Source organism: Schistocerca nitens, chromosome 6, assembly GCF_023898315.1.
Source record: "Schistocerca nitens isolate TAMUIC-IGC-003100 chromosome 6, iqSchNite1.1, whole genome shotgun sequence".
Classification (NCBI taxonomy): domain Eukaryota; kingdom Metazoa; phylum Arthropoda; class Insecta; order Orthoptera; family Acrididae; genus Schistocerca; species Schistocerca nitens.
The window spans coordinates 17,526,610-17,553,824 of record NC_064619.1 but is presented as its reverse complement, the minus strand read 5'-3'; the positions used below and the strand labels follow the sequence as shown (position 1 = coordinate 17,553,824).

The 27,215-nt window shown below is 42.4% G+C and overlaps 1 protein-coding gene and 1 non-coding gene across 4 annotated transcripts in view; one reads left to right on the top strand and one right to left on the bottom strand.

Moving 5' to 3' along the window:
* Positions 1-27,215, top strand: part of LOC126262549 (dTTP/UTP pyrophosphatase) — a 113,129-nt gene that overhangs the window by 4,252 nt on the left and 81,662 nt on the right. The window lies entirely within an intron of this gene.
* Trnas-cga (transfer RNA serine (anticodon CGA)) lies at positions 17,448-17,522 on the bottom strand. The gene has a single exon. It is a non-coding gene; the product is annotated as a tRNA-Ser (tRNA).

Here is a 27,215-nt window from a genome sequence, read left to right as displayed (position 1 = left end):
ATTTAGATTTGTTGCATGTTTTATCATTTTTCTGTCTAGTCTACAAGTATATGAGCACACAAAATATCTTCTCATCTTCTTCTGATGGTCTTCCAGTATGGTTATCTTCGGCTGTTGATGAGTAACTCCACAACTTGTCATGACTTGTAGAACATTCTTTTCGAGCTGTGGGTTGTTGACTTCTCCATATGAGGGCGTTTTACTTCTTGTCCTAATTCCTTGAGGAAAATTCTCCTTTAATCAGATCCGTTTTCCTCATAGTTGAGAAGTTCGTTTGAAAATGTGGGCTTTCCGTCCATCACATTTGTTCACCAGTGAGGTTACCTTCTTGACTGTGTATTGCATCTGTATGTGCCTTATGGTTAAGAGAATCAACTCCTGATTTATTATTATTATTGTTATTATTATTATTATTATTATTATTATTATTGTGTGTGTCTGGAATCTGTTGGATCACACAAAGCTATTAGGTGTCTGCTTTTGGAGTTTCCAAGGAGCTGTCCCCCTCCCTCCCTCCCTCCCTCCCTCTCCCCCTCCCCCCCCCCCCCTCCCCACCTCTCTCTCTTTTCCAGGTCTTACTTCCTATTTGCTGTTTTTTTGTATAGGCTTCTGTTGAAAATGTTTGATGGACTTTTCTAAATTCTTATTGACCTGCTGGATCCATGGTACAGTTTGGAGTTTTTCTATTTATGCAGCAATTTTGTGACAGCCTTGTTGTTGGGAATCTGTGGCTATGCCCCTAAAATATTAATCTTCTTTTTCTGATGTTTACCATGAGATTTGATAGTTTCTTTTTGGGTTGTAGTATGTACCCACCTTCTGTTCATTTGGGGCCAAGTATCACAGAAATTTGCATTCTTCTTTTAGGTTATCTTTTCTGTGAAGTGTAAGTGATTTGCTAGCATATGAGACTTCAGGTGCAACTTTCTTATAGTGCATGATTTTTGTGTTGCAGATTTTTACCCTATGCTCTCCTAAAGTTTTGGCACTGAATTTTCTCTGTCATTTTCCCTGCCCCTATAGGTTCAAGGATTTCACCTACATACTGGAGGTAATGAACTCTTCTGATTTGTCCATATTTTTTGATCAGTTTTTAGCAGATTTACATGTTTTTTTTTGTAAGTAGATTTGTAAGCCAGCTCTTTTAGTACATACTTTCAGAGCCTGCACCTGTTTAGTTGCTGTTGTCTCATTGTCTGCTAGTATTGCCAGATCACCTGTGAACGTTAGGCAGGAAATTTGGATCTTATTTTTATGTCTTGCTAGTTGTTTGGTTTGCAGTAGTTTCGGTTTTTAAGTTCTTTCTCCCACTCCTGGATGACTTTGTCCAAAACCAGGTTAAAGATGAAAGGCGTCAAAATGTCACTCTGCTGAATTGGAGATGGTGTGTGTGTGTGTGTGTGTGTGTGTGTGTGTGTGTGTGTGTGTTTTTTAGGGTTCTTTGAGGCCGATAAAAAGGGAGTGATGGACTCATACACCTTCTTCAATTCCACAAAGGAACATATGATTGGGCTATACCTACATCTACCTGAGCATTTTGTATTTTAATAGTGTTTTTAAACTGAATATTTGTTTGCAACTACAGCCAGCACAGTGTGCATGAACTCTTTGGAGGAAGAATGCTGACATAATTTTGTATATAACTTGCAGATGATTATTAAAATCTGTTTTGTTGCTTTTTTTATGCCCTTTATCTACAGTGACACTGTGGTGCAGGGAGCTGAGCAGTATGACCCTTTTTTTTTTTTTTTTTTTTTTTTGGGCACATAAACTAAGGTTGTCAAATTGTCTTCAGAACAATTTGATAAGGATAAAACTTCTCTGGTCTTAAACGTTGTCATTTCTGGTAGAATTACCTTGTCGTTTATCTCTAAGTTTGCATTGCTGTAATCTTTTGCTCCAATATTTCTTCAAATAATGGAATCCTTGGGGAAGAAATTATGATTTAATGTTTGTTGAGGTTATTCCCAATGACTTTATGACTTTGATAGTGTCCATACTGTAGTAGAAGCAACAGTGATTTGTGTTCTCTGAGCAGAGTCCAAAAAAATGCATTCATTTCCTCAGGTGCAATATCCTGCCAATTTTTTCCTTGATACATGGAATGTGTCTACCTTCTAAATTAGTATAGTGCATGATCTCTTCTAGCATTGTTTGTGAGATAAAATAGTCTCTACATTCTTAGTGACAGGTACATTACCAGTTACTGGTTCAAGTTGAATTGTCATGATATTGTGGACTCAAATACTACTGTGTGGTGGCGGTGTTTTATTCTGCTGAGCTCCATCATGAAAAATACGGAAATCAGTACTTCTGTTGTTTGTAATCACTTGGAATGCTAGAAGACACAGATTCAATATCCTGGAGGCTGTCAGTATCTGAATCGCTGCCATCTTACCACTCAAAGATCTTCATCTTCAAGCCATTGAGGAACTATTGATTCAAAATTCTGATCACTTTGGTTACTTCAGATGATGTTCTAGGTGCTTTTGTCTCAAATCATACAGATCAAGAGTGAATGTGTCACATCACTATTTCAAAGTTTGCTGAAAAAATATATGTTGAAGTTGTACATGATACCTCGCAAAGCCGACAATATTTTGATTTTCTGATGATTTGCTAAAACGCAACACATCTTTCTAAATGAGAGTATTCGTGAATATGTAGTAACAAAAGGAAAATTGAAAAATTGTAATAAAGAAACCAAAAGTTGTAGAGATCTGAATTTATTTTCAATCAATACTTTATTCCCAATACTATGAGACATTATTAATACCTTCACAGTTCTGAGCTTTTCATTTTTATTTTATTTTATTTTTTTGGAAAAATAAACTGTGAAATTTGTAACTTTTTGCGGATTTGTAAATTATGTTTTGAAAATATGAATAGTCACAGGAATTAACTGTCTTGAGACATGATAATGGGGAAGAACATTATTATTATTATTTCTCTTTCCTGTTACGTCTGGTTAAAAATGGAAAGTGACGCGGACCTTGATCTAGTGTAACTTCCTTTTAACTGTAAGGTATATGTTGGAACACGTGAGGCAATACTAACCTTACGACTTATCTTAGAAGAAATATTAAGAAAAGGCAAACCTACGTTTCTAGCATTTGTAGACTTAGAGAAAGCTTTTGACAATGTTAACTGGAATACTCTCTTTCAAATTCTGAAGGTGGCAGGGGTAAAATACAGGGAGCGAAAGGTTATTTACAATTTGTACAGAAACCAGATGGCAGTTATAAGAGTCGAGGGGCATGAAAGGGAAGCAGTGGTTGGGAAAGGAGTGAGACAGGGTTGTAGCCTATCCCCGATGTTATTCAATCTGTACATTGAGCAAGCAGTAAAGGAAGCAAAAGAAAAATTCGGAGTAGGTATTAAAATCCATGGAGAAGAAGTAAAAACTTTGAGGTTCGCTGATGACATTGTAATTCTGTCAGAGACAGCAAAGGACTTGGAAGAGCAGTTGACGGAATGGACAGTGTCTTGAAAGAAGGATATAAGATGAACATCAACAAAAGCAAAACGCGGATAATGGAATGTACTCAAGTTAAATCAGGTGATGCTGAGGGAATTAGATTAGGAAATGAGACACTTCAAGTAGTAAAGGAGTTTTGCTATTTAGGGAGTAAAATAACTGATGATGGTCAAAGTAGAGAGGATATAAAATGTAGACTGGCAATGGCAAGGAAAGTGTTTCTGAAGAAGAGAAATTTGTTAACATCGGGTATAGATTTAAGTGTCAAGAAGTCGTTTCTGAAAGTATTTGTATGGAGTGTAGCCATGTATTGAAGTGAAACATGGACGATAACTAGTTTGGACAAGAAGAGAATAGAAGCTTTCGAAATGTGGTGCTACAGAAGAATGCTGAAGATAAGGTGGGTAGATCACGTAACTAATGAGGAGGTAGTGAATAGATTTGGGGAGAAGAGGAGTGTGTGGCACAACTTGACTAGAAGAAGGGATCGGTTGGTAGGACATGTTTTGAGGCATCAAGGGATCACAAATTTAGCATTGGAGGGCAGCGTGGAGGGTAAAAATTGTAGAGGGAGACCAAGAGATGAATACACTAAGCAGATTCAGAAGGATGTAGGTTGCAGTAGGTACTGGGAGATGAAGAAGCTTGCACAGGATAGAGTAGCATGGAGAGCTCCATCAAACCAGTCTCAGGACTGAAGACCAAACAACAACAACAACATCATATGTTACATTGCATTTAGGAACTTTCGGGTAATTGAACATGTATCAATAATTACAGATTTCTGTAGTTGTATATATACGGTTGGATGTAGCTGTATTGCGCTGATGTACTGGTGGATATTGTGTGGTATGACTCCTGTAGTTGATAGTATAATTGGTATAATGTTGTTATTATTATTATTATTATTATTTACATTTTATGGCCTTCATTGGATCATTCTAGCCAACTTTATACAAAGAATTTTTCAGTTTCCTGTCAGCCCAGTACTTCTTCATTCTCTTGGATCTCATCCTTCTTTCTACATCTGAAATCACCCTTCCTATTGTCTGTTTGTTGATTCTCTTTTGCAGTCTGATTTGTTTGTCTATGAGTTTCCTGATTTTGTGAGTTTTGTTTCGTAGGTCTTCCAATGTAATCTGTAGCTCATCCATATCTTCCTCAATTTCTGTAATCCACTTAATGTTGCACTTACTATTCCACAATTTTTCTACTATTCTCCTGATGATCCTGTTCTCTGGTGTTCTGATGAGATGTCTAAAAAACTGAAATGCTTTTCTTCCTGATTGTACTCATTACCAGTTCTATTTGCTTGTAGACTGTATCATTTGTAGCCGCTCTCCAGTCTCCATCTTTCTGGTACGATTTGTTGATGCACGTTCGGATAATTCTTCTCTCTATTTTGAGTATTTTGTCTATTTGTGCAGTGTTAGTTTTGAAGATGGTTTCACTAGTGTATGTTATTTCTGGTTGAGTGACTGTTTTGTAGTGTTTTAATTTTGTTGCTATTGACAGGCTTTTTTGTTGTAAGTGTTCTTGGTGATATATTTTGTTCTAGTCAATTTGATATTCTGTTATGCCATGTTGGCTTTTCATTGAGGTTATATGTTATGATTTCTCTCAGATATTTAAATTTATCTACAATTTTGATTTCTTGGTTTGCAGTGGCAATTTTGTTTATGAGTGGTGGGTCAGTTAACATGAATGACTGTTTTTTCAAAGGATATTCCAAGACCAATTTTCTGTGCTATTTCCTGTAGTGAGATAACTTGTTGTTTGGTTTCCTGAATACTATTGGACAAGACAGTAAGGTCATCAGCGGATCCTAGACAATTTAAACTTATGTTAAAATTGTCTTGGATTTGTTGATGACCTGGCTCTCTTGTCCAACAGTATTCAGGAAGCCAAACAGCAAGTTAATCTCACTACAGGAAATAGCACAGAAAATGGGTAGTGGAATATTCTTTGAAAAAAGTCATCATGTTTAAACTGTCAAAGTATTTGTATATAAAGATGAAAGAATCTGAAACTTTTTGGGTTGTTTGGAAATTGTTTTCTCCAAAACCTTCATCCTAAATGTTTTAAAAATTTCATGGTACATTAGTTGGTCATTGTACTTAGTGCATGCAATCAGACTAGGCAATACTTGTCTGTACAATATGTGAGAATTTTTTTAGGTAGATCTAGCTCTACTTGCAAGGTCAGAATCTCATGGATGTTTAAATATTGAAATTGATTGCTGATTTTAAGTAAATGTCATTCAAAACTGGTATTTCTGAAACAAAATACTTCACAACATTATAAGTGAGTGGGAAAACAATTCATAATTTTATTAGAAAGCATTTTATAACAAAAATGAGACAGAATACTTATACCCATTTTTTATGATATTCACAAATTATTATAGTTTCTGTCATGATTTTCCTATTTCATGACTTTCCATGAATTAAAATTGCCTACAATGTAACAATCAACACTGCACTGTTGAAAAGAGTTCATTTTTTTCCCCAACTGCTTCTCATTGAACTTGTATAGCCGAGCTGAAATTGTAGACGGACGAACAGCAGTACTTGGGAAATGGGAGCTGCACACTGATCTTTTGATGATGGCCATTTAAAATCATTAGCAGGACCATGAGGCGTCATAAAGGAGATGATTATGTCTTGCAGGTCATGAGAGACACTTATTATCTATGGTCTCTGCATTTCACACACAGTAACAGGCTGCGCCATTCTTGCGATGTGTGTGCCACTCTGGGATGCAAACCAGTAGTTACTTGATTGAATTCCTACCACAGGCTTCACAGCAGACCACTCTTCCCTTTTTTTTTTTTTTTTTTAAAAAAATGGAATTCCCGTAAGGAGTACTTTCATTTAGAATTAAGTTTCATGTTTGTTACTAATGTCGATATGGTGTGTGCAAATCCATTAGCATCTCTTATAGCATCATCAGCTTCATGCTGGAGATTAAATTTTGTTGCAAGATGTTTACAGAGGCCTTCTGCCCTGTCATATGCACTTTTTCCATGGACTATTGCTGTAAATAACCATTTTTTGTCTTAATCCCTGCACTGCAGTGTTGGCAAAGCTCGTATAGCTAAAAACAGTTCTTAAAATGAGATGTTGTACCCTCAGTCACACACACATGTTTAAGAAATGTCTCTAGATGCTGTTTCATCAATTATCATTTTGACAGCGTAGCATGCATGTGTACTGTCATGAACGAGATCATCACTGACAATAGCAAAACAGTGTGATGTTCCTAGGAAGTAACACATGTGAATATTGATACCTGTGATATGTGCCAGTGGTAACTTTGAATTTTGTTCTGCATAGCAACATACCAGTTCTCAGCAAAGCCGAAATGAAGAACTAATGTGTCAGTATTCTGGGATGTGGCTGATTTTACTTCTGCTATGGCCAGTCTGTGAATCCTCTTGATATGATGGTGAGCTGTTCCCTTCATGAACGAAAACCTAACCTCTGTAACAAAGTTCTCTGGCTGTACTATCTTCTTTACCAACCCTCCTCCCTCCTACAATGCATAGTTGTATCATTGGCAGAATCCTGAAAGTGTAATGCTTCGTCAATCATCACTTCAGCACCAGGACACATTGCACACTCCTGCAATCAACATTTACCTTGCGGCTCTTGACGTATACACAAAAGCATCAGGTCCATATCCGTGTACTACTTTCCTGTGTCACTGCTTATGATGAAAAAATACAAGTTTCAAATTAGTGCAGTAAATACATGTGGATACTTCCTTCACTGGCTGGTATTTTACCCATTTTAGTCATAAGGGGTAGAATTTTGTGAGACTAATTTTTAAATTTGGGTTCTGCTTTTTCATTACAAGATATGCTTTTCCTATTAATCTTATCGTACACTGTGTTATCAAAAGTATCCAGACACCTGGCTGAAAATGACTTAGAAGTTCGTGGTGCCCTCCATCGGTAATGTTGGAATTCAGTATGGTGTTGTCCCCCCACTTATAGCCTTGATGACAGCTTCCACTCTTGCAGGCATACATTCAATCAGGTGCTTGGGGAATGGCAGCCCATTCTTTATGGAGTGCTGCACTGGGGAAAGGTATCGATGTCGGTCGGTGAGGCCTGGCACAAAGTCGGCGTTCCAAAACATCCCAAAGGTGTTCTATAGGATACAGGTAAGGACTCTGTGCAGGCCAGTCCATTATAGGGATGGTATTGTCATGTAACCACTCTACCACAGGCCGTGCATTATGAACAGGTGCTCGATCGTGTTGAAAGATGGAATCGCCTGCTTAAAACATCATAGTAGGCTTGTGCTGTGATAGTACCATGCAAAACAACAAGGAGTGCCAGCCACCTCAACGAAAAACACGACCACATCATAACACCCCCGCCTCCAAATTTTACGGCTGCCACTACACACACTGGCAGATGACGTTCATCGGGTATTCACTGTACCCACGCCCTGCCATCAGATCGCCACATTGTGTACCATGATTCATCACTCTACACAATGTTTTTCCACTGGTCAATAGTCCCTCCACACAACATTTTTCCACTGTTCAATCGTCCAATATTTACGCTCCTTACACCAAGTGAGGCATAGTTTGGCATTTACCGGCATGTTGTGTGGCTTATGAGCAGCTGTTCGACCATGAAATACAAGTTTTCTCACCTCCTGCCTAGCTGTTATAGTACTTGCAGTATATCCTGATGTAGTTTGCAATTCGTGTATGATGGTCTGGATAGATGTCTGGCTATTATACATTATAACCCTCTTCAGTTGCCGGCGGTTTCTGTCAGTCAACAGAAGAGGTCATCCTGTACGCTTCTGTGTTGTACGTGCCCCTTCACGTTTCCACTTCATTATCAAGTCAGAGACAGTGGATCCACAGATGTTTAGGAGTGTGGAAATCTCGTGTACAGATGTATGACACAAGTGACACCCAATCACCTGACCACATTCGAAGTCCGTGAGTTCCACGGAGCACCCCATTGTGGTCCCTCACGATGTCTAATGACTAGTGAGGCCGCTGATATGGAGTACCTGGCAATAGGTGGGAGCTCAATGCACCTAATGTGAAATACATATGTTTTGAGGGTGTCTGGATACTTTTGATCACATAGTGTATATCTTTTTACCTTTTTCACTATTTTCACTAAAGAGATAACATCATCCTGGTTAGGACTTTGCCTTCTGCAATCTTTGTCATCACTTAGGTAATATTCCAGAGCGACTGTAAGCGTATCATCTTGCAGTTGATGCCCACAGTAAGAATCTGGACATGTGCTAGTGGCTTTCTCATTCTTTATTTTATGAGCTTTTGAAAGTGGGTGTGTATTTCTGTATCTGCTGCTTAGAGTAGCTTCCTGGTGTCAGTGACACTAAATGTACCTTCTCAGTACAAGTGGCTGCTGAGACATCAGTATTTAGGTTTTGAAACCACACTTATATTTTGTGCACAGTGGATCCACAGATGTTTAGGAGTGTGCACCTAGTGCATCTACATTATACACTTTACAAAATTTTGAAGATGTTGCTTGCCTAAAACTTGTTTCAATTTCTCCCACTTTTTTTCATACAGTTTTCTTCTTGTGTTTCTTACCTTTCCTGGATGTTTGAGGGGGGGGGGGATATAGTAGGGGCTACAGCAGAAATGCTAACATTCAATGCATTAATAGTTTCACACCCAGGAATATAAACATCACCACTATCTTCTTCAGTTTCACATTCGGGTGAAGGTGATCGTTCGTATGGGTTGTCACTAAATTTCTTCTTGTAGTGAGTGTAGCAATTCCTGCACGATGGATGTGATGCTAATACATTACTTGAGGACCAATATATTTCTGCAGTACCTTTGACTGATTTCCAACAACTGTGAAGTGTTTTTTTCACTTTCCTTAAACACCACTTCTTGTGTTTTTTTTCCACACATCTCACTCTTTCACTACTGTATTTCCCCACGGACATTGTATTGAACAAAAAGTTCTAACACAAAACTTGATTCAGAATTATTTATGTGCAACTTCTCACTCGTTTGTTATAAACAGAAGAGCATTGGAAACAGTGTTGCCAACATGCATATTTTACACTAGAAATTCAGTGATGCAAAATACCAAAATGTTGAAAAATTTTCAACACTTTACACAGAAAAATATTGCCCACTGTATTTGCACTGACTACCAACACATTAACCAAACAATAATTTGTGTCATTCTCAAAAGTTTTCTGATGAGGTTTTCGAGTAAATAATTCATAAAAACTTGTAAAAATGCAATTTTTTACATTTTTAGTAATAAATAGTTATATAATACAAATAGCTGGAGCAGAGAGGATACTGTTTATAATTACATCAGTAGTATCTGGTAATGTGACAGAAAAGGCAGTGTTCTGTGACTTTCCAAATTAGAAAAAAAAATTAGGTGGAAAAATTAACTTAAGTTAAAGGAAGACCATAAGTGTGCGAATGTCAACTATATTTCAGCACACTGAGAGGGAGCTTTAATGCAAAACATCTGTCAGGTCTCCAATACTTTTGTTTTGTAAGTTATATTTTTTTGTTCTCTACTCTTTTAAGAGTTATTTACAACACATACATTTTTCAAAGGACCATACCATTTACAAAAATTAAGATAAAATGAAAATAGTATATTTTGTTTCTGACAGATAATGTATAATCCATGCTGTAAGTAGTAAACGAGAAAAGTATGTTGCCTGATTTTCTGTTTATGTAATTAAATTTGTGCTCAACTGAAACAATTATGGCATAAAGAAATACACATACATTCCTAAGGAATACTCAGTTGTAGCTTTTGCAGTACTTCTGATTTTTCAGTGTGGATTGTAGATGTGCCAAACTGTTGTTAGTAATCTTGGCAACATAATTACCATTCAGACCAAATATAAGTAAACTTTTTGAAAGATGGCTTGTTTGCTAAGGTGTCTAAAAGACGCCTGCCTTGCATTTGATGTATAGTACTACAAAATTAGTAAAGAAGTATAGTTAAGTGGACTTGGGCCAAATAATGTTTTAATTAAAGGAGGTTTGCAGGGTCCAAAGACTGCTGTTGTTCATCCAAGGGTTAACTGTGATCAGACCTTCTCTAACTTTAAATTGTGTTCCACCTCTGACATAAATACATCATCCCCAATCCTTTAAGGTAATTCTAAAGTAGCATTTTAAACATTCATATGATGCTAGCACTATTGCTGTACTGTAATTCAGTTTCAAGTTGGTGCACTTTATTTCTAATAGACTGCTCATTCTCAGCAAATTTCTGTGGCGTTTGTGCACTCTTGTGTGGTACATCCTATCTTCTGTGTACATGTTGAAGGAATCTCTAAACTGGCTGAGATGCCTGTAGTTACTGGGGAGGGTAGCCTGGTGTTGTGGTGTATATAAAAAAAAAAAAGGCCAAGTCATCCTACGTGTGACAACAGGTATTTGACCATGTACATCCCCTCACCCACCTGCTATACCCTCACTAATTGCCTCTACCAATCTCCCTTTCCCAGTCCTGATGAGGAGCAGACCATGCATAGTGTAGCTCCATCTTCTGTTACACCCCATCAGCAACAGTGCAATGTGTGCCCAATCAGCAGTCAGCAGTAGCATCCCCACCACATTGAATTGCCATACAGCACTGCCAAGACAAGACTGATCATGCTGTCGGAACAGCTAAATTGTGCTCACAGGAGTGCTACCACTGACGCATGCTATCTTACTCACCTATGTTGTACACCCTGTCCATATCCAAGCTGTTCCCTGCCTCACCCACCTTCATCAAGTGATCATCGTTCATGAAATCTTTCCCCAAAGCTGATTTGACTGAGCTCTCAGCTTGAAAATACGTGTGACCTGAGACTTCTCCCCTAACTTTTCATGTGATTGAGGTCCTCCACAACAGACATAACTACTACCTAGCAGCAGTACTCTTCTTCCTGACATTTGTATTTTTTCTCTCCTTTCTACCCACAGGTAAAGTCTGCTGCACATTTCCTATTTCTATGCCATGTCTTATATATTTAGAGACATTAATATGAGGAGCACTCTCAGCACTGTGCCTGATGTCCTCTTCAGTTCTTTACTGTCCTTCACAATAGTATCCTTGGAACTCAGTGATAAAGTCCAGTGTCTGGGAAGCTTTACTATTTTGTTTAAGACACCGTCTCTTCTCATATGTTGAATGGCATGGATAATTGCATCCCTTCCAGGAAGGGTAAACAATGTACATACCTAGTTTTTTTCCAAATTTGAAAATAAATCAAAGTTGGTTAGACTTCTGACTGGACTTCAAGGAGTGTAAGGTAACACTACGGGCAAGCATTGCCATGGAGTATAAATGGCCCAGTCTTAGGAAAATGAATTCAGGTTTTGTGCAATTATTTTGCACAGTTTTTACCTGAAACTGTAATAATAAATTATTGTCCGTCATACTGAAATCTTGAGGATCATAAGCAAGGGTAACAAGTTTTTACACTCTGATTAAACTTTTTAGAGGTTTTTGTTGTTGTGAGGAAGCTGGTTCATGCCACTCACTGGATTGTAATTCCAACTCTGACTCAATATTTCTTATTCATGTTGCATCATCAGTGACAGTTTGATAGAATTATTCACCTTTAATATAGAACCTTGTTTCAGCAAGCCTCAAATGCCCTATTTCTGCTTCTGTTCAGCAGTCAGCTAATGTATGGCCATTGTGCAGAAATTTCTCTTTTGTTTCAATCATTTACCAAAATCCTGAGTACTGACAATTGTCTCAAAAAATTGTCATGTTTATACAACAATCTTCTTTGAAAGCATCTCTCATAAGTTGCACACTTTGATCATCTGCTGTTATTTTCAGTTTCATTAACTGAATTTGATTTAGGGGACAATTAAGAAATAGGTACTAAACTGAAATATATCGTACTTCTCTTGACTCTTGAAGGTGATTCACCTGAAGGATAACACAATACTGCAATTACACTTGAAAATACCAAGAAAGTGCACAATATGGTCTCCCCCCCCCCCCCCCGCCCCCACCCACTGCAGTGTTGGGGCTAGAATACGAAGTGCATTCAAATTCTAAGGCCTCTGATTTTTTTTCTCTGGACTGGAAAGAGATAGAAACATGCACATTGTTTTAAAATGAGGCCGCGTTCATTGTCAATACATCCCAGAGATGGCAGCACCGTATGGCAGATGGAATTTTACCGCCAGCGGCGAGAATGAGAACTGTTTTAAATACTTAAAATGGCGACGTTTTCCTTACTTGAACAGCGTGCAATCATTCGTTTTCTGAATTTGTGTGGTGTGAAACCAATTGAAATTCATCGACAGTTGGAGACATGTGGTGATGGAGTTATGGATGTGTCGAAAGTGTTTGTGGGTGCGACAGTTTAATGAAGGCAGAACATCGTGTGACAACAAACCAAAACAACCTCGGGCTCGCACAAGCCGGTCTGACGACATGATCGAGAAAGTGGAGAGAATTGTTTTGGGGGATCGCCGAATGACTGTTGAACAGATCGCCTCCAGAGTTGGCATTTCTGTGGGTTCTGTGCACACAATCCTGCATGACGACCTGAAAATGCGAAAAGTGTCATCCAGGTGGGTGCCACGAATGCTGACGGACGACCACATGGCTGCCCATGTGGCATGTTGCCAAGCAATGTTGACGCGCAACGACAGCATGAATGGGACTTTCTTTTCATCGGTTGTGACAATGGATGAGACGTGGATGCCATTTTTCAATCCAGAAACAAAGCGCCAGTCAGCTCAATGGAAGCACACAGATTCACCGCCACCAAAAAAATTTCGGGTAACCGCCAGTGCTGAAAAAATGATGGTGTCCATGTTCTGGGACAGCGAGGGCGTAATCCTTACCCATTGCATTCCAAAGGGCACTACAGTAACAGGTGCATCCTATGAAAATGTTTTGAAGAACAAATTCCTTCCTGCACTGCAACAAAAACGTCCGGGAAAGGCTGCGCGTGTGCTGTTTCACCAAGACAACGCACCCGCACATCGAGCTAACGTTACGCAACAGTTTCTTCGTGATAACAACTTTGAAGTGATTCCTCATGCTCCCTACTCACCTGACCTGGCTCCTAGTGACTTTTGACTTTTTCCAACAATGAGAGATACTCTCCGTGGCCGCACATTCACCAGCTGTGCTGCTATTGCCTCAGCGATTTTCCAGTGGTCAAAACAGACTCCTAAAGAAGCCTTCGCCGCTGCCATGGAATCATGGCATCAGCGTTGTGAAAAATGTGTACGTCTGCAGGGCGATTACGTTGAGAAGTAGCGCCAGTTTCATCGATTTCGGGTGAGTAGTTAATTAGAAAAAAAAATCGGAGGCTTTAGAACTTGAATGCACCTCGTATATCCATGGCCATTCCTTGTCTGTCATAAGAGCTGGCTAATAAGATCCTCTTTATTTGGTCACATTTTTACCTTGGTATTTTGACTGTTCTTTGGATTTGTGAAGTTTTTCACTCTTTTTGGCCTTTTAAATGCTTTTTCCCCAAACCTTTTTGGGCTTTTTAAATTCTGGTCCCCATTATGGGTTTGACCTCCACTTTACAAATTTTTGCAGAAGCACAGGCCATTTGGGGGAGGATACCTTACTGTGGTGCAGTAACTCTTCACTGAGCACTGTTATCTTTTGTACCTACCGATCAAGTAGCTTTGCAACTGAAATTGAGCAAGGTAGCCAGTCTGTCGTGGTTGGGTTGTCACGTACTCTCTTGCTGGTAGCCCTTTGAAAACGAGGGGATCGCACTGTCGATGCCTGAGCTGTAATCTCCCTGCATCAGCTAAGGACTATGTACCTATCGACTTCAGGGTATCAGTACCCTGGGCAATGGCTACTGTTCCAGGTGGCCTTTGCTTTGACGGAGTGGTGCGCATGGGGAGAGCCTCTGATTGGAGTGAGTGTAGTAGGGGCATATGATCTGCAATGAAATGGATCAAACTTATTGGTGGCTGTGCCAACTCAACTGTCTCAACAGTCCAGGAACAGTGATTTTAATGCAGAAGTTTACAATACTATGGCATTTCTGCCTTTGACCATGCCTCAAGACAAGAGCCAGATAAGGAGAAATGGAAGTGGACAGTTTGCTGAAATCTTGGTTTGTTCTCAAACTGATGATGAATCTTTTGCTAAACAAAGCCTCTGTTTTTCATTGAAAATATTGAAGATTAGTTTGGGGAGGTTGTTGCACCAGAGATGAGAAATGGATCTTTGCTGATGAAAACATCGCATGCCAGCCAATCCTGAGCACTTCAGGCCTGTGTCAAGGTAGGAGATATACCAGTCACTATTTTTCCTCATAACAAGCTCAGTAGAATTCAAGGTATCATGTACCATTGGGACCTAACACTAAAAACTGGTGAAGAGCTGCATACTAATCTGGTGCAGTGTGGAGTCCCTTTTGTTCCCCACATCCAGAGGGGACCCAAGGATAATAGAAAGAACATTGGAGCTTTTAGCCTAGTCTTTGAAGACAACATTTTTCATGAAAAGGTTAAGGTCATAGCTTATAGGTGTGACATCAGGCTTTATTTTCCTCCTCCGATGACACATGTCCTCCAACTGTTCTAATGACGCTATGTATAGGACATGTGGACAGGTGTCCCATGAGGGCAGTCCTTTTAACCAATTCCCTCAATGTGTCAGGTGTCTGGAACTGCACCCTCCTTGTTCACCGCAATGCTCAGTGTTTAAGGTGGAGAGTATAAAACGTTTACCTCCTGCCTTATAAAGATGCAAAGAAAAAGTTTGAAAGACTTTATCCGACTGATATGGTCTCAAATTTTGCGACTGTTGTGGCACAGTCCATACCTCATGCAATGACAAGGTCTCTCACATGACACCTCCTGGCCCTGGTCGTATTCCAAGCCCTGCCCTACAGTTGGAGGAGAGGGAGAAAACGATAGGAAAATGGTCGCTGTCACAAATATCACCCTATCTGTGCAGAGGTCGAGCTTAAGCACACTGATGACAGATCACACTGTTATGTGGACTACAACCTGGCAGCAAAACAATCATGTCCATCTTCAGTGGAACTGTAATGTCTGCTATTTCCATTTGACTAAACTCTGGCGTTTAATGGCTACTTCCTCTGTAATTGGTATAGCACTTCAGGAAACACACTTCCCTGCTCTGAAAAACTACAAACTATACTGTACCAGTCACATTAATGTCAAGGGAGCATCTGGTGGGCTCTGTGTCCTCATACACTCTAATACTTCCAGTGAGCAAGTGCACCTTCCCATTGCGCTAGATGCCATGGCTGTTAGTGTCTACCTGCCAGTTCAGATGACAATATGTAATTTTATTTATCCCAGATGGACCTTTCCAATATCATGAGCTGTTAGAATTAGTGGAGCTACCTCCCCCCTTTCTCTTACTGCCCATAATCCTCTGTGGGGCAACTGCACCATCTCTCACAGAGACTGAATAACAGAAGGCCTCTTTTTGCAATTGGATGTTTGCCTACTCAACACTGGGGCTGGAACACATTTCATTGCGGCCCACAGAACATACTCAGCTATTGATCTCACAGTTTGTAGCCCGAGTATCTTATCCCTGAGTCAGTTGTGCGTCCATGGCAATCGTTCTCTCCCCTCACAGATATCTGGAACATGCTCCACATTGGTCGCTACATAAAGCTCATTGGCAGGCTTCCTCATCTAGAGCCACTTTTGCAGCCAGGTGTACGACAGATATCGACAAAGTGGTACAGGATACTATTGATGCTATTATTCATACTGCAACAGCAACAGTACCCTACTCTTCCAGCTCATCTGATGACTGCTGGTGCCATGGTGGTTTCAAGATATAGTCACAGCTGTCAGGGAATGTCACAGGGTATTTCAACAGTACAAGCACTGTCCCCCTATTGATAATTTAATGGCATTCAAGAGGCACAGGGTGAAAGCACAGTTTTTAATAAAGAGGGGGTAACAGGAGTGTCAGGAGAAATATGTATCATCTATGCACTCCCACACTCCATTGTCCCAAGTATGGACTAAACTCCACCGCATTTGTGGCCATCCACCACCTATGGCGGTTCCTGGCTTCCTTGTCAGTGGTAACATCTGTTCTGATCCCGTGGAACTTGCCTAATGTTTAGCGGCACATTTCACTGGTGTGTCCACTTGCAATTTTTACCATCCTTATTTCCTGACCTGGAAGCACTTTATTGAGCACCATCTACTGTCCTTCCATGCACACAACTCTCTATCATACAGTGTACCTTTTAATGAATGGGAACTTTGCAGCACTTCGGCGGTGTGTTGAGATACAGGTCCTGTATTTGACAAGATCCACAACCAAATGCTCAAATATCTTTGTGCTGACAGCATGAAACATATCTTCAGGCTTTTTAATCGTATTTCACAAGAAGGAGAATTTTCCTATCAGTCAGTGGAAGGTGTAATTATTCCTGTTCTGAATCTGGAAAAGGACCCACATATTTTAACTAACTACTGATTAGTCCCTCTAATGAATGGGCTATATAAATTATACAAACAAATGGTCAACTGCCGACTTTGTTGGTGCCTTGAAGCTGGAGATCATGATTCCAAAGAGGCTTTCAGGCTTTCTAGTCCACCTCAGACCATCTGTGTTGTCTGGAATCTGCAGTGTGTAATGCTTCTGCACAATGCCAACATCTGATTGCTGTGTTCTTTGGCCTACAGAAGGCATACGATACCACTTTGTGACATCATGTCCTGTCTACACTGCAAGGTGAGGTTTCCAGGGCATTTTACCCATTTTTATCCAGAATTTCCTAGTGCTCTGACTTTTTCGCATCTGGATAGGTTCCAATCTCAGCAACCAATGTGTACAGGAAACTGGAGTCTTCAAGGATCGGTTCTGAACGTAATACTGTTCGCCATTGCCATCAATGTTGTTTCTAGAATGAAATTTTCACTCTACAGCGGAGTGTGTGCTGATATGAAACTTCCTGGCTGATTAAAACTGTGTGCCGGGCCGAGACTTGAACTCGGGACCTTTGCCTTTCGCGGGCAAGTGCTCTACCAACTGAGCTACCCAACCATGACTCACACCCTGTCCTCACAGCTTTAATTCCGCCAATACCTCGTCTCCTACCTTCCAAACTTCACAGAAGCTCTCCTGCGAACCTTGCAGAACTAGCACTCCTGAAGAAAGGATATTGCGGAGACATGGCTTAGTTACAGCCTGAGGGATGTTTCTAGAATGAAATTTTCACTCTACAGCGGAGTGTGCGCTGATATGAAATTTCCTGGCAGATTTTATCAATGGTGTTGTAAATGCAGTGGACCTCACAGTCTCTCTGTCACTGTATGGGGATGATCTTTACCTCTACTACCCCTCTGAATCACTGCACATGGCTGAGTGCCAACTTCAAGGGGCTGTCTGGAGAGTATATGATTGGGCCTTGAATCACGGTTCTCAATTTTCTCCTGCAGAATCACCAGTTGTGCTTTATTGTTGACTCGAGTGTGCACCCACACCCAGAAATTTATCTTCGTGACCAGTTACTTGAAGTCGTTGAAACTTTTCATTTCTTTGGTATTTTATTTCACAACAAACTAATTTGGCTGTCACATGTCTGCTGGCTCAAGGCAAGTTGTATGAAGAAGCTAAATGCTCTCCCTTTTCTTAGAAACTCCATGTGGGGTGTCGACTCCATAGTTATTCTGAGATTTAAATGTGCTAATTTTATCCAACTTGGGCTTCGGATGTGTTGCCTATTGGTTGGCAGCACTATCTGTATTGAGCTTGCTGGATCCTGTTCACCACACTGGCATGGGGTTGGCAATGGGGCCTTCTACATGTGCCCTGTTGACAGCCTCCTGGCTGAAGCCTGTGTCCGACACTGCAGGTTAGGCAACAGCAGCTTCTGGCAAATTATGCAGTCACAATGTGTCAGATGCATACTCACCCACATCACTCAACTCTGTTTTACCAACAACAGTTCAGACTGTTTGCGCATCACCCAAAACTGGGTAGACCTGGGATCTGACTTGATACTCTCCTGAAGGACCTCCAACAGCCTCCTTTAGTCTGTGTTCCTTGAGCTCCCTCTCGACACCCCCATGGTCTGTATCCTGTCCTGTGATATAGATGGACCTCTTTTGTGGCCCAAAGAAGGATGCTGATCCTACCCTTCTCTTATACCAGTTTCATACAATCCTCCACGATTATTCTAGTTCGGTATGTATCTACATGAATGGATCGAAAGTCGATGACAGGGTTGGTTTCGCTTTTGCACATGCAAGGGGACATGAGAAGCACTCTCTTCTGAGTGCCTGCAGTGTATACACTGCAGAGTTGTTTGCCATATCTCAGGCTTCATAGTACACCAAATCCCTGGCCACAACAAACTTTCTGATCTGTAGTGATTCCAGGCCATGACGAGCTTTCTGATCTGTAGCAATTCCATGAGTTGCTTGAAAGATGTATCCCTGTGCTATCCCAAAAGTCTTTTGGTGGGTAACATCCAGGACCTACTGGTTGACCAATACAGTTCCGGAAAACAGTGACCTTCATCTGGACACCCACCTAGGCATTCCAGGAAATGAATTCACCGTCCATCTAACTAAAAGTGCAACTACAGGAGATCAACTTGACGTTGGAATACCGGGCACCGACCTGTGGTTACAACTTCAACACAATATTTTGAGACTCTGCAAATTGGAAGAGCAGGTTACTGTGACGAAAACAATTTGAGAGTGATTAGAGGGTCCACTAAAATGTGCCATATAGCTTTCCAGCCCTCTCAGAAAAATGCCATTATGTTGTGCTGACTATACTTTGGCCACACAAAACTCACCAACGAGTTCCTTCTGCAGCAGGGCCAGTCTGCAGCGCACTCTCAGCTTGCCTATCTCACTGCCTCAGATTCTTGTGGGTGACGAGACAGCCACTACCAAAGTGTTGCATTTCATGAGGGAGAGCGGATTTTACATTACATTATAATACTCCTCCACTGGCAGTGTTAGGGTGACTGTATGGGAAGCCTGAGTTGCAATAGAAAAATAATCTTTCTTCTTGACAATCTTCCTTCCTAGATAGGTGTTTTTCTTGTTTAGATTTGTTTAGATATTTGTTTTGTTCCATATGTGCCTAGTGAGTTAGTGAGGAGAGTGTCAAGGATGTAGAACATGTCATAAAGCACAATACACAATACATATTTATAAAGAAAAAGAGATAAGCTAATGTCTATCAACAGATCTGACATAAAATCTAATCCCTGTGCTTGGACTCTTCCTCCAGGCTTCATTTTAACTAGACTGTGGATAGGGCACTGCCTTTTTAGCCATCGACATCTTTTAAGTGGCAGTCCTCCCCTGCTTTGTCCCCACTGGTCTCAACCATGGATGGTGAGGCCCCTTTTACTTCAGTGCCCGTATTTTAATCTGCTACGGTCCTGTTGACAGCTGTCACCCGATCTATATTCCCTTTTAGCAGCCGATGGTGTCCTTGATTTTATCAGTGTCAGTGAGATGACATTGATCATTTGAAGCTCCTTTTTGGGGAAAACCACCCCCCTTTAATAGTAATTTTGTTTGATTTCCTTCCGTTTTTAGTTTCTCTCCTCCTTGAGTTTCACTCCCATTGCTGCTGATTTAACATTCGGTTTTTTACTCTTCCCTAAGCCCCTGAATGGGCACTTATGTTCGTAGCAGTTTTGTGCCCTAAAAAAAAAAAAAAAAAAAAAAAAAAAAAAAAAAAAAAAAAAAAAAATCCCAAGTGAAATGATGCTCATGGATTGGCAATAATTCATAAAGTATTAAATACATCCCCCATTTAAAAGGTAACAACAAACTTGTCGCAAAACATGTAAGTGTACAATACACTGAGGTGCATATAATATGTCTTAGGCTATCATAGCTACACAATATCAAAGAGAACATCAGTTTATAACACTGATTTACGTTGATGACATTACTGCACTGAAGAAGTGTGGAAGCAAGTTCTTTCGCATAATCTTTATAGGCTCTTTATAGTTATCTCATCTGATCTTAATGCCTTACCACTACTAACAGATTGTAGGTTTCTTTTTTTTTCCTCCCTATTCTGCAATCGGTTATCTCAATATCTGCCATTTTGACATTCATACGACGATTAAAAGCAGGGACCTTGGTACGAACTGCAGTGGTGAAACAATTTTGGAAGACCGAATTCAGTATTTTGGCCTTCTCTCTGTTATCTTCCATTTTGGTGTCAGAATGGTCTCCGAGTGAGTGAATAGATCATTTTGACCCATTTTCTGATTTTACACATGACCAAAACCTGTTAGGGTTTTTACTCAGATTGGGTGACAAAGTTTTACTTTCAAAGTCATTGGATGTTTCTCTCATTGCTCTACTTATGCTCATTTTTGCCTCATTCAGCTTTTGTTTGTCAGCTAGTTTTTTTTACTTCTATTGAATCCGAGATGAGGTTCTCTTTGTTATAACACGGTTATTAAACTATGGTGGGCCTTACCCATCCCTTAAGACCTTACTCGGAACATACTTGTCTAGTACCTAATGCATGATTCCTTTGAATTTTTTCCATTTGTTTTCCACATCTTTGTCCTCATCTACGAATATTTGATGCAAACTGCTCAGATACTCTGAAATTTGTATCGTGTCACTGTCACTAAGCAAAAATATGTTCCTACCTTTCTTAACATTCTTTTTCAGGCCTGTTGTCATAGATATTATCACAGCCTTTTGATCACTGATACCTTCTATGTTAATAGATTCATTAAGTTCAGGTTTGTTTGTTGCCAGAAGGTATAAGATGTTATCCTCACGAGGTGGTTCTTTATCTACTCAAAGTAATTTTCGGACGAGACATCAAGAATAATGTCACACGAATTGCTGTCTCTGGTGCCCATTTTGTTAGCACGACACTCCCGATCTATATCTGGCAAGTTGAATGACTTCAACTTGCCCCCTATTATAAGGACAAGTTAAGGAAAATTATTAACGATATTCTCTAAATTTTGTCTGAAGCACTCTACTGCTAGAGCTCCTGACCCAGGCGATCTATAAAAGCATCCAATTTTACCATTATTGACTGAACTTTGATAGTTCACTTCACCCAGATTAATCTACAATCAGAATCGTGGTAACTTTGCTAAATTTTATCGAATTCCTTACTGCAATGAGCACACCACCACCATTAGTGACTAGCCTATCCTTCTGATAAATATTCCAATATGAACTCAGGATTTTGTTGTCATTAATTTTTGGTTTTAACCAACTTTCTGTTCATAATATTATCTATACATTATAACCTTCAATAAGTGATACTAATTTTGGGACCTTTCCTTGGATTTTCCTGCAATTTACTAATATTGTATTAAACTTTTCTAACTCTGATCTGCAACAATGAACATTCTCTTAGACATAGTGGCTAATTGGGAAATTTGCATCCAATACCATCGCAGAGTTATCTGAGACTCTGGTTTAGACCTTCCACTCTGCTCCAAACCAGAGGACTGTGATCAACCTTGGTACAAAGATACAAATAGACGGCATAGCCTGCACCCTTCATGCGATGCTTCAGCAAATCAGCCATCTGCTGAAAGGAGCTGAGGATGTGTTATAACCTTTAAGCACTAATAATTTGCGTGGATCTGCAAAAGTAGAAACACTAGCGGGTTACATACTACTAACTCCGTGTCCGTCATTCGACTGCCGTGCCGTGACATGCGGCCGGCGCCGTTCATAGCCAGGTGGCGCTCCCGCGCTCGGCCGAGCTGCGGAGCGCCTCTATCGCCGTGTTCGCGTAGTAACGTAGCGGCACTTTTGAATGTCGTGGCACTGTCACAACACTTTTCCCCCCTTGACAAAAAAAAAACACTTACTTCCTTGGAGACACGGACAGTGCGGAGACATCCATGGCCTCTTGGGAGGCCCCGAGAAGATCCCGCGGAGAAACACGAGAGTATGGTCGAAAATGTCCAGGACGGAAGCTTGCGCGTGGAATGTGCCTCCTGGACGAGATGATGGGTGAAAACTCTGGAGCAGCATCCATAGGTGTCGTGGACCTGGGGGTGTGCTCCAGCGAGATGGGTCCCAGAGAAGGCGGCGTCGCGACTGGGGCCGGTTCCGGCGTACTCGGAAGCGGTAGCGACGGCGGCGGCAGCAACACGACCGGAAGATCGGCAGCAGCGACAGGACTGGCTTCTCGAGCTGGTGGAGACGAAAGAAGGGGCGGTGGCACCGGCGTGGCCACCACTCGTGGGCGCATCTGGTCGTAATGGCGAACAACCATGCCGTCGTCCGTACGTATTTCACAAAGCCGGCGGCCGCGAAGAGCCTGGACCACCCCTGGAATCCATTTAGGGCGAGATCCATACCCCCGTGCCCACACGGCGGTGCCCACCGGGTATTTTCCCGCACGAGGGGGCACAGTACAAGGCCTGATAGGGTGAAGCAGGTGCAGTAGAGTGCGCGGTTGGCGGCCATGCAAGAGTTCAGCAGGGCTGCGATCACCCAGAGGCGTGAAGCGATAAGAACTCAGAAATTGCAACAGAGCATCATCTGTGGAAAAATCACTAAGGAATTTTTTCATTTGGCTTTTGAAAGTGCGGACAAGGCGCTTGACCTCCCCATTCGATTGCGGATGGAAGGGCGGTGCTGTAACATGATGAATCCCTTGTCCAGTACAAAAATCACGGAAGGCCTGCGAAGAGAACTGAGGGCCATTGTCCGTGACAATCGTGGATGGAAGACCTTCTAGCGCAAAGATTTTCAACAAAGCCAGCGTCGTCGCCGCAGTGGTGGGCGACGGACATCGAACAACAAACGGAAACTTCGAGAAGGCGTCAATCAACAGTAGCCAGTAAGTGCCGAGGAAGAGGTCGGCAAAGTCAGCGTGCACCCGTTCCCACGGCTGCGCCGGATCAGGCCACGGAGAGGGCATAGTACGAGGCGCAGCCAGTTGTTGAACACACTGATCACACGCAGCGACCATGTGGGCGATGTCCGAATCAATACCGGGCCAATAAACGTGCCTGCGGGCCAGGGACTTAGTCCGAGAAATCCCCCAATGGCCTTCATGTAACAGTTTGAGAACAGCTTTGCGAAGAGAGGCTGGCACCACGACCCGTGGAGATGCGCCATCCGTGGCCAGAACAACAACACCCTCACGAACAGACAGACGAAGGCGCAAGGCATGGTAGTTGCGAAGGGGATCCGATGCCCAGACCTTGGTCCTGTCCGGCCAACCCCGTTGAACAAAACCGATCACCTGATGCAGAACCGGGTCCCGCGCAGTAGCCGACGCGACCTGTGAACCTGTAAGTGGAAAACCCTCGACCGCACGACGTTCTTCCTCATCAATGTGGAAACAGAGTAGTTCATCGCGATCGAAAACCGGGTCGGGGCCCATCGGCAAACGCGACAACGCGTCAGCATTGGCGTGCTGGGCCATGGGGCGATAGTGAATCTCATAGTGAAAACGAGACAAGTATAAGGCCCAACGTTGCAGGCGGTGAGCTGCCTTATCCGGAAGCGACGCCGAGGGGCTGAACAGAGAGACCAGCGGCTTGTGGTCGGTGATGAGGTGAAACTTAGAACCATACAAAAAAACGCTGAACTTTTTGAGAGCATAAATGATAGCGAGCGCCTCCTTTTCGATTTGAGAGTAACGCCGTTGGGCATCGTTGAGGGTCTTGGAAGCGTAGGCGATGGGTCGTTCCGACCCATCCTCATACCGATGGGTGAGAACAGCCCCTAGGCCATACTGTGACGCGTCAGTCGCCAGAACCAAGTGCTGACCCGGACAGAATGTGGCAAGACAAGGCGCTGACTGCAAATGAGCCTTCAGGCGGACAAAAGCCTGCTCACACTCGTCGGACCAACAGAAAGGAACGTTTTTGCGTAACAGCTGATGCAGAGCATGAGCCACTGCCACCACGGATGGAATGAATTTGTGATAATAAGCAACCTTGCTGAGAAACGCCTGAAGTTCTTTGACTGTAGACGGCCGGGGTAGAGCGGTAATGGCCGCAACGTGCTGTCGTAGAGGACGTATACCCTCACGGGACAAGTGGAAACCAAGATACACAATGGAGGGTTGGAAAAACTGTGACTTGTCCAGATTGCACTTCAACCCAGCTGAATGCAGGACCCGAAACAGTGAACGCAAATTGCGAAGGTGCTCCTCAGTGGAGGCCCCCGTGACAACAATGTCATCCAGGTAGTTGATGCAGCCGGGAACGGAAGCCGTGAGCTGTTCCAAAAACAGCTGAAAAATGGCTGGCGCGCTAGTGACGCCAAATGGTAACCGCTGGTACTGATACAACCCACAAGGAGTGTTGATGACGAGAAATTCCTTGGAAGACGCATCCGATGGCAACTGATGGTACGCCTCCGATAAGTCAAGTTTGGAAAAGAACTGGCCCTCAGCGAGCTTGGTAAATAACTCCTCAGGACGGGGAAGAGGATAAGTGTCAATGAGGCTCTGAGCGTTGACAGTGGCTTTAAAATCACCGCACAATCGCAGACTCCCGTTTGGTTTAGAAACCACCACGATGGGCGATGCCCATTCGCTGGAGGTAACAGGAAGGAGAATCCCTGAAGCTGTTAACCTGTCGATCTCAGCCTTGACAGGCGCACGCAACGCCATCGGAATAGGGTGTGCCCGGAAAAACTTAGGGCGAGCTGTAGGTTTAAGAGTAATGTGGGCTTCAAAATCCTTGGCCCGCCCCAGACCAGCAGCGAACACGGACGAGAATTCAGAACACAATCCATCCAGTTGTTGATACGGAATATCCTCAGATATGAGGTGCACATCATCATCAATGGAGCACCCGAACAACTGGAAAGCATCATAACCGAACAGGTTTTCCGTGCCCGCATGATCCACCACATAAAACGTGAGGGGCCTAACAACAGACTTGTAGGCAGTGGAAGCATCAAACTGGCCAACGATAGGAATTTTCTGCTTATTATAAGTGCGCAGATTTCACGTAATGGGAGACAAGGGAGGGGAACCCAACTCCAAATACGTGCGAGAATTAATGAGAGTTACTGCAGAGCCCGTGTCCACTTGCATGCGAATGTCTTTATCCAGAACACGAACAGTAACAAACAACTTATTTGTTTGAGAAAGCACACAGTTAACATCCATGTCCGATGCCTCGTCTTCGTTGACAGGAACTGTAGGGGACTGACACACAGAAGCAATGTGGCCTTTTTTCCTTCAGGAATTACACGTGGCCCAACATTTTGGACACGCGGCCCTGTCATGCTGTACGAAACAACGTGGACAAGAAGGAAGTGCGGAACGAACCTGCTTCTGTGGTTGCTGTTTTCGCTGCGAGCATGGTGGCCCAACGTGACGTTGGTGACGCAAGTGAACCGCCGCCACATTGTCGTTCCCCTGTGAAAAAGGCAAATTGTCCGCGTCGAAAGTGGTCTGTACAGCGCCCACATCACACCATGCGTCTATTTGCGCACCAGCAGCGTGAGACACTTCAAAAGATTGAGCGATGCTGAGAACTTCCGACAACGACGGGTTTGGCAGTTGTTAGGCACGTTGCCGAACTTCTTTATCAGGAGCAAGCCGTAGAATAGCGTCCCGAACCATTGAATCAGCATAAGACTCATGATGAGTGTCCGTGACAAACTGACATTTCCTACTCAGACCTTGTAGTTCCGCCGCCCAAGCCCGGTAAGATTGATGGGGCTGTTTACGACACCGGTAGAACGCCACGCGGGCGGCAACGACGTGGGTGTTTTTTCGGTAATAGTTAGACAATAAGTCACACATTTCTTGGAAGGACAGAGAGGCAGGTTCCCGCAGAGGGGCTAACTGAGATAGCAGCTGATAGATCCGTGGGGAAATCCAAGATAGAAATAATGACTTACACATAGGAGCGTCGACAACGCCGAAAGCCAAGAAGTGTTGCCGCAAACGCTTCTCATAATCCTCCCAGTCTTCAGCGGCCTCGTCGTAAGGAGGGAACGGAGGCGGAGAAGAGGAAGACAGACGATGAGTAAGCGACGTCGACAACGCCTGAATAGCAGCCATCAGCTGTGTTTGTTGCTCAATGAGCGCTTGCATAAGCTGTTCCATGTCTGCCCCGACACGAACACCCAAATCCACAACGCAGGAAAAAAAATATCCGACCTCGTCGCCAAAAATGTTATAACCTTTAAGCACTAATAATTTGCATGGATCTGCAAAAGTAGAAACACTAGCGGGTTACATACTACTAACTCTGTGTCCGTCATTCGACTGCCGTGCCGTGACATGCGGCCGGCGCCGTTCATAGCCAGGTGGCGCTCCCGCGCTCGGCCGAGCTGCGGAGCGCCTCTATCGCCGTGTTCGCGTAGTAACGTAGTGGCACTTTTGAATGTCGTGGCACTGTCACAACAGGATGCACCCAGAATCCAAACAGCAGGTGTTGCTCATACTGACATGTCATGTGCCCTGTGAAGCATGGCTGACTGCACTGGCAACACTACCCCCCCCTCCCCCCCCCCCCAAAAAAAAACTGCATGTAGTGTGTTTTTAAAAGTTTAGTGACAAAGAATTGGCTAGGACGCATTTAGTAATGTCCATGAAAATAACTGACATTTCTAAAACTGTACTTGTGCTATTTATTACATTGTTTGTATCATTTGCAAACAAAACAAACTTGACATGTGGTAATGTCGCTGATGAGAGTTACTGCTATAAACATGAAAAAGTATGAGCCCTAAGGGGAATCTTGTGACACACCCCATGTAATTAGTTCTCCTTTTGGATGATAAC